Source organism: Zootoca vivipara, chromosome 7 (assembly GCF_965207765.1).
Source record: "Zootoca vivipara chromosome 7, rZooViv2.hap1.1, whole genome shotgun sequence".
NCBI classification, from domain to species: domain Eukaryota; kingdom Metazoa; phylum Chordata; class Lepidosauria; order Squamata; family Lacertidae; genus Zootoca; species Zootoca vivipara.
In genome coordinates this window covers 27,886,625-27,895,146 of record NC_142590.1, presented here as the reverse complement: position 1 = coordinate 27,895,146, position 8,522 = coordinate 27,886,625, and the positions used below count along the sequence as shown (strand labels likewise).

The 8,522-nt window shown below is 44.7% G+C and overlaps 1 pseudogene; it reads right to left on the bottom strand.

Annotated features, from left to right (window-relative positions):
- Window positions 1-5,507: 5,507 nt before the first annotated feature.
- Window positions 5,508-7,472, bottom strand: LOC148685018 (uncharacterized; annotated as a pseudogene).
- Between the last annotated feature and the right edge of the window lie 1,050 nt (window positions 7,473-8,522).

Here is an 8,522-nt window from a genome sequence, read left to right as displayed (position 1 = left end):
TATATGTATGCATATGGCATGCCAAGGTAATCATTTCTGTCTCAGTGCTGAATCCATCTTCCTTAGCTGACATGTAAAGCCTATACTGTTCTCTGCATGAGAAAGAATAAGGCTGTGCGTAGGGTGCTGAGCCAGAATGGGTTGTGGGATACACTAACATCCAGGGACACAGCTGGAGCAAGACAAGGAAGAGTCCATGATGAGTGCCCATTCTTTCCTTTCTTCCCCTGGCTGCACAGAAGATGGCTGGTCAGCTTGGCCTTACCTGAAGTGGGATGCCATAGGAGCCTTGAAATGGTTTATCAGCTAAGCAGAAAACGAGCTTAACACCCTGCTTTTTCTTGAGCAGTGGTGCTGTGCCAAGGGCACTTCTCAGCCAAAGAATGCACATGGAAGACAGTTATGTATTTATTGTCAAAGATAACACAGTCGCTTCTACAGCTCTATGCACACCAATCTAACGGCTAAGTAGCTATTCCCAGGTCAATGCTCTATGGAGCAGTTGCCACAATAGGAGACCACTCCCCCTCCATCAGTTTATGTACCTTCCCACGAAGGCCTGCATGCCAGAGACTGAGTCTGTGCACAAACTTCCTCCCTTTTCAATTCCCTCCTGGTTTTGGGGGACAGTAATGCAGGAGAGGGTAGGGAAGCACCTGGCCTGACTGACCTCTTCCTCCTCTTTTTCTCATCACTGTCCCCCACTCCCGAGCCAGACTGCAGCTCTGCCTTCTCCCAGTGCACACTCATCAGTATCCTGCTAGTCTCTGACATCATAGACCACCTCGAGGCATGGGTTTGTTTGTGCGGAAAGAGTTGACCGTGAGATGATGTCACCAGTACACAGTGTGGTCAAGCAACAGGGTGCTACTAAGGGCCATTTGCGAAGGATATGTGAATCCCTTCAGGAGTGCCTGGCGTGCTGTGGTCCACGAAGAGTCGGATACTAAACGACTAAACAACAAATGTAAATCCCAGAGAAGACATGCATCACCACTCTGAACAAACCAAGATTTGGATGGAATATTTTTACTACAAGAATGTATTAGTGTTATGTTTGTTTGTTCTTGGTCATGTTCATGAATTTACAGGTGAAACTCGGAAAAGTAGAATATCGTCAAAAAGTGCATTTATTTTAGTAATGCAACTTATTATTATTTATTTTTCTTCTAATTTTTACAAATGCTTTCTTTTGGGAATTCCACAGTAATAAAACAAATAGTTACAATAATACAAAAATAAACAAAAATAAACATCGCTATTACATTTCATTAATTACATTCCATTTACAAATGACACGCCTAACGACAAATAATTACAATTACAACAAATAAAGGCTTGACATATCTTGCTTTGCATGTCATGCATCTATCTCATATATTGGTTTCACCTTTTAAGTTGCATTACTTTTTTTTTTTTTTTATTAAAGGTTTTCTCAGTTTACAAAGACATGGGCAGTGTCTCTCATAGCATTTTTACAGATCAGTTTCAATTGTTGAGACATTGGGGAGGAAAAGGGGGAGAGCGGTAGATAAGGGAAGGGGGTGGGGGTAGTGTGACAATGTTTCTAGTTTACTTAAAGTGTGTTGGGGGGGGTTGTCAGCATCGGTTGTGCAGGTTCTTTGTTGTGCATTTGTTTTCCTTTGATGGTGAGAGTTGTTGGGGTTGGCCTAGGATATAGTTTTCTTTTGTGGTTGGCTGTGGTGGTCTGTTTTATGTGAGTAGGGTGGGCGGGTCAGGTTAGCCATATTGATTTGTATGCTGTTGGTGGATTTCTGTCGTTGTCTTGTTGCGCTGTGTGTGTGATAAAGGGGAACCATACTGGGGTGAAGCCGTCTTCTTCTATTTGACCCCGTGTCAATTTCAACTTATTGGTTAATTTTTCTAATAGGGCTATTTCCCATACCGTCTGGTACCATTGGTCCATGTTTACTCCTGCCAGGTCTTTCCAGTGTCTGGTTATGGTGTTTCTGGTAGCTGAGAGTAAGTGGGTTATGAGTTCTTTGTGATGTAGGTGGGCATTATTGTCCTGGAAGATGTTTAGCAAGGCCAGTTCTGGGGTAAGTTCTAATGTTTGTTGGGTTATTTTACCTACTTCTCTTACGGTTGTTCTCCAGAATTGTTGGGCTTTGGGGCATTCCCACCACATGTGGAAATATGTGCCTGTTGATGTGCATCCTCTCCAGCATTTTGATGAGGTTCCTGGGCGTATTAGTGCTAGTTTTCGTGGTGTTAGGTACCACCTGTAGATGGTTTTCAGAGTGAGTTCTTTCCTTTTTGCTGATATGGATTTAAATGGGGGTTTAGACCACATTCTGGTCCATTGAGTGGGGTTGATTTCATAGCCTATATCTTCTTCCCATTGTTTTTTAATTGCGTCTGGGGAGTTTGTGGAATTTTGGAGCAGTATTTTATATATTGCAGATACCATCCCTTTGCCGTGACCCTTTGTCGTTAGAAGGAGGTTTTCAAAAGGTGTCAGGGGTCTTGTTGCTGCTGATTTTATTACTGGCTTGTTTAAGAGGGCATGTAATTGGTGTTGTGCTAACCAGGGTATTTGGGTGTCTTCTAGTTTATCCTGTATTTCTCGTGTTGTCAGAGGTATGTTATTTTTATAGAAGTCTGTTAGGCGATATAGGCCTTTGGTTTGCCAAGTTTTAGTTTGGATGTTTTGTGCTGCCTGGTGGAATAACGGATGGTAGACCAGGGGGAGTAGTGGGGATGTGGTTGGGGTTAGTTTGTCCGTTTCTGTTTTCCATGCTTTGAACATGGTTTGTGTGTACCTATTAAGTGTTGTGGGGATCCTTCTTAGTTTGTTTGGGAGGAATGGGTATGCTGTGGTGCTGATATTCTCAATTGTGTCTCTCTCTAAGTGTATCCATTGTTTTGTCTCATCTTCCAGTATATACGGGATTATATGTCGTATTTGATTGGCCCTGTAATATGTTTCTATGTTGGGGATTCCCCATCCTCCTTGTGAGGTGGGGAGGTGCAGGTATTTGGTGCTTATTCTTGGTTTTTTATGTGAGAAGATGAAGGAGTGCAGTTTTCTCTGCCATCTGCGGAGTTGAATTGGGGGGATCCAGACTGGGAGGGTTTGGAATAAGTAGGTTAATTTTGGGAGAGTGATCATTTTGATCATTGCCATTTTATCTGAGAGGGTGAAATTCATGTTGTCCCATCTCTTCAGGTCTTTGTTTATTTGTCGCCACAAGGGTTTATAGTTGTGTAGGTATAATTTGTTGAGATTTTTGGTTATTTGTACCCCTAGGTATCTGAACTTGGTGTGGCAGAGTTTTATTTTGGTGATATTAGTGAGTTCTTTCTGGGTGTGGGGAGGAGTGTTGAAGCACATGGCTTCTGATTTTGCAAAGTTTACTCGCAGGCCTGACACCATTGCAAATGTGTTGAGTTCTCTGGTTAGGGAGATTGCTGTGTTTAAGGGGTCTGATGTTGTGACCATTAGGTCGTCTGCAAAGAGCCCTATTTTATATGTTCTGCCTTTTATTTCCACTCCTTTGATGTTTGTGGCTGCACGGATTCGGATAGCTAGCGGTTCTAGGGCCAGTATAAATAGGAAGGGGGATAGTGGGCATCCTTGTTTTGTGCCCCTTTGGATTTTTATGCTATTGGAGTCTATGTTGTTGATTCTGCATTTTGCTGAGGCTTGGGAGTATATTTGTTTGAGGACTTGTAGAAAGTTTGGGCCAAAGTTCATGCTAGTTAATACTGCTAACAGGTATTTCCATTCTAGGCAATCAAATGCCTTGAGGATGTCTAGAGACATGATTGTCAGTGGGGTTTTGGTTGCCTTGCTGTGTTCGATTAGGTTCAGCAGTTTCCTGATGGGGTCTGTGATATTGCGACCAGGGACGAAGCCAGTCTGATCTGGGGCTACTAAATTGCATAAGAAGTTTTTTAAGCGGTTGGCCAGGATTGATGTGAATATCTTGTAGTCTTGGTTTATTAATGAGATTGGGCGATATGATTCGACTTTGAGATTGTCCTTCAGTGGTTTTGGGATGGAGACTATTTTGGAGTGGGTCCAGGTTTGGGGGATGGGCCCCCCTTTCATGATGTCGTTAAATAGGCGAGTCATGTGTGGCATTAGGGGTTCTTTGAATTTCTTATAGAATTCTGCTGTGAAGCCGTCTGGGCCTGGGGCTTTGTGTGGTTTCAGGTTTTTTAGGACCATGTCTATTTCCTCTGGGGTGATGGGCCTGTCCATGTATTCCTGTTCTTCATCTGTTAAGGTAGGCATGGTCAGTCCTGCTATGAATTCTTTTATTCCCTTCTCAGGTGGGTTGTGGGATGTGTATAGACTAGAGTAAAATTCTGCAAATTCTGAAGTTATTTCTTTGGGGGAGAATGTTGTGTTGCCGTCTTTTTTGGTGATACAGTGTATTCTTGTTTTGAGTGTTCTTTTCCTGCATCTATTCGCTAATAGTCTGGAGTTCTTCCCTCCATATTCGTAGAAGCGTTGTTTAGAATATAGAATGTTGATCATTGTTTTATTAATTTCTAGGGAATCTATTTCTCTTCTCTTTTGTTCTATAAGTTTAAGAAGTTTTTTGGATCCTGTTTGTTTGTAGCGTGATGAGAGGGTTGTAATTTCTTGTTCCAGTTTACTAATCTTTGTGGTGGTTTGTTTTTTAGGGAGTGTTTTCTCCTTTATGCAAGCTCCTCTGGTGACTGCTTTCATTGCGTCCCATAGGAGGGGGGTTGTTATGTTGTCTACATCATTTTCTTTGAAGTAATTTTGGAGGGTTTTTGTGAGACTTTCTCTAGTTTGTTTGTTTGTGGTTAGGATGGGGTTAAAGGACCATGATGGGGTATTATGTGTTCTCTCTCCTATTTTAATAGTGACTTCTACTGGGGCATGATCTGTGATTTTAATGTTGCCTATGTTTGATGATTCTACCCAAGGGATTAGACTCTGTGTGAGCAGAATGCTGTCCAATCTGGACGTTGTGCCATGCCGTCCAGATTGGAATGTGTGGGTAGTGTCTCCCGGGTTTTGTTCACTCCAAATGTCATAGAGACCCCTGGCTTTTAGCAGTTTTATTAACTTGTAAGAGTCCCTAGTTATTGGGGGTTTTCCACGAAGGAAAGTTGCCCATGGGGTTGTAGATTGGATGTTTTTTAGGGATATGCCTTTCATGTTTAGGTTGAGGTCGCCTCCTAGGATTGCTTCCCCTTCCATGAAGGAGAGAAGTTTGTTCAGTGTCTTCTGGAAGAATTCTAGTTGTTTTGAATTTGGGGCATATATAGAGCCGATTGTCAGTTTAATTTTGCCATCTAGTGTTCCTTTGATGAAAATGAATCTGCCCTTTTTGTCCTTCAGGACTGTTGTGGCTTTGAAGTTTAGGTCTTTATTAAGTATTACAGCTACTCCGCGGGCCTTTCCTGAGCCTTGTGCCGCCCATTGTTGACTGAAGCGGGGGTCGCTCAGAAGTTTGTTCCCTTTGGGGGGGTTGTGTACTTCTTGTAGGAAGATGATGTGTGGTTTCATGGTGTTTATGTATGAGGTAATGCGTTTTCTTTTAATGGGGTTTCCCAACCCCCTCACATTTAGTGTAATCGCTTTTAAGCTAGCCATCACGTCTATCTGTTGTGTAAGGCGATTCCTTGCCAACCCGTCCAGGTTGTCCTGTGTCTCTCACTATGTGTTGTTTACTGAACCATTGGGGTTTCGCTGACCTAGGGTGTGGTGGGTAGGGGGCTAGTGGGGTTAGAGTTAGATTTGGGTTAGAGAGTAGGGAGTAAGTTGTATAGAGTTTCCTATGTGTAGTCTTATAGGTGTTCATTTGGGGTATTTTGGGCGGTCCGGCCCTTGGCCGGTTGGCCCTGGGTCTCAGCTGATGTGGAGAGCCGTGTTCAGAGACAGGCCTTCCCCCTTGTCGTTTACGATGGGGGGTGATCAGCGAGACAATGTAAAGCGTCATTGCGACATGGATGTCGGGTTTAAGGTTTGGGAACAATGTTGCCAGTATTAATAGCAACATCATTTTTGTGTTGGGGTGTAGGTGTGAGTGTTGGTGCGCTCTCTGGTGCCACCATTGTGCTAATTAGGTAATATCTTTTAGCCTGATCGTAGGTTGGGGTGTGTGGGTTGCATTTGTTATATTTCCTTAGAGTGGATTCGGGGGTGTGTGTGTGTTGAGGGTGTGTGTTGTGAGTTGTTGGATTATGGGGGATGTGGTTGAGGTTGTTTGGACTGGTGTTGGAGTGGCGGTTTCTGTGGGGATGTGGGGCGGGGGGGGGGAATGTTGCTGGTGTTAGTTTTGTTCATAGCCTAGGGGGGAGAGGGGAGGGGGGGGAGAGTCACCAGTCCTTCAGCTTGCGATGTTTCCCGGCTGCTTCATTTTGCTGTGGTTGTTGTTGCAGTAAGGTCGTTCCTCTGTGCTGTGTTGGTTTCGTCAATCTTGGTCAGGCTTCTTGTGTCGTATGGTCGGCCGGATGGTTTCGTGCGTGCTGGTGTTGTCTGGTTGTATTGGCGTGCTTTGTGTTGCTCTTGGTTCTTTGCCTTTTTTTTCTTGTTGTTCTGGACTTTCGTCCAGCCATTTGCTGTTGGTTCGTTGTCTTGGTCTTGGCTGTCGCTTGGTGGGTCGTCTTGAAGCCATTCTGGTGGGATGCTGAGTCCGAGGTCCTTCAGTAGTTGCCTGGCTTCCGTTTTGTTAGTAGCTGTGTACTGTTTTGTGTTTTTTGTTGCAATGAGGCGGAAGGGGAAGCCCCATCGGTAATTGATCCCTGTTTCTTGGAGACTTCGGGTGCATGGGCGTAAGATTTTCCTCCGGTTCAGGGTATCTTGGGACAGATCTTGTAAGGCCAGTATGTGGTTGTTTTTGTATTGAAGGTTGGTCGAGTTTCTAAGGTAGTTCCAGATTTCTTCTTTCTTTTTGTAGCGTGCGAAGCACACGATGATGTCCCTTGGGGGGTCGCCGGGTTTTGGCATGGGTCTTAGAGCTCTGTGCGCCCGCTCCAGGTCATCTATCTCGATTTTCAGGTTTGGCACTGTGTCTTTTAACCAACTTACTATTAGGTTCGCTGGGCTTTTCTCTTCCGCTTTTTCCGGAAAGTTGCGGAAGCGGATGTTGCAACGTCTGTTCCGATCTTCAAGGTCCGCTTGTTTGATTCTCAGTTCTTCATTTTCTATTTCCAATTCGTTCAGTTTCTTTCTTATATGTGTGTTTTCCTCCTGGTGTTGCTCTATTGTCCTTTTTTGTGTTTGGTTTTCATTCTCCAGAGCTACCAGTTTGGATGTTAGTTCATTGATTTGTGTCTGTAGGGGGGCCACTGTGTCCTCCAGTTGTTTTGTGAACTGTTTTGTTAATTCTTTTGTTATTCTCTCTATCAGTCTTTTTTCCAGGTCCCTCTGATCTCTTTTGGTCATCGGGCGGTCGTCTTCTTGAAGAGGCATTGCGTTCTCAGCACTGTGTGCCATTTTCCTGGTTGGTGTTGTCGTGATTTCCCTGGGGTTTTTGGTTTGGGGGTTTGTTCAGTGACTTCTTGGAGTAGAATGTGTTGTGGTTGGAAGTCGTGGTGTTAGGTTGTTGGATTGATCAGGCGTTGATTGGTGGCTATTCAGAGCGTTTGAATTAGGCGGTCATTTATGTGCCGTCTGGGTAGTGTTTTGCAGGCGTCTCTTGAATTCTCGAGATTTCCTCAGTGGTGCACCCTCGTGCGTTCAGGGTGTGTGTGTTGGGGTCTAGTTGGGGGTGGAAGGTGGGGTTGTGGATCCACAGCAGGTAGTAAGAGGGTTTAAGTTTTGCAGGGTTGTTTTCAGGTAGATTTAAGCGGAATTGTATAGTGTCAGAGAGTGGGAAAGGGGGTTTAGGAGGAGGTAAAAAGGGGGGGAGAGGAGGGAAGGATAGGAGACTGGAAGGTAAATGGGAGTTGGAGGGAAGGAGGGGAGAGGGGGGAGAGGGGGGAAGGAAGGGGTGAAAGGGAGGTAGAGAGAGAGGGGGAGAGAGGTAGGGAGGAAGGGAAGTAGCAGCAGTGATGGTATATTGTATTGGTGATCTTAAGTTTGGTGTGGGGTGAGGGTTTGCTGGGGGGGTTGTTGATGAAATTGGGGGTATAGGTATGTAGCTTTAGGGGTTAAGGGGGAGGGAGCAGGGAACTGACAAACTTTAAGTGAGGTATAGATTGGGGGCTGAGGCTGGGGTGGAGAACAGTGTATTTGAAACTGTGAGGGATGGGGGTATTAGCCGTAAATCAAAGTAGGGATGACTGCAGCAGCAGTGATCCTCTGTTTAACAGGGAAGTGTTGGGATTAGGTGCGGGGTGGATTTAAGAAATAAAAGAAAATAAAGTGGTCAAACGAGTATGGGGGGGTGGGAAATGGGGTGGGTAGGGTAGTGGGAGGGAGATGCGTAAAAAGGGGGGTTGGGTATTAGTAACTACGGGGGGTTCTGTATGTTAAGGGTGGGAGTGGGGTGTTATTGGTGGTATAAAGATGTTGGTGTGGGGGGGGAGAGGGGTAAAGGGGCTTAAAGAGTGGGATGGAGATAGAAATATAG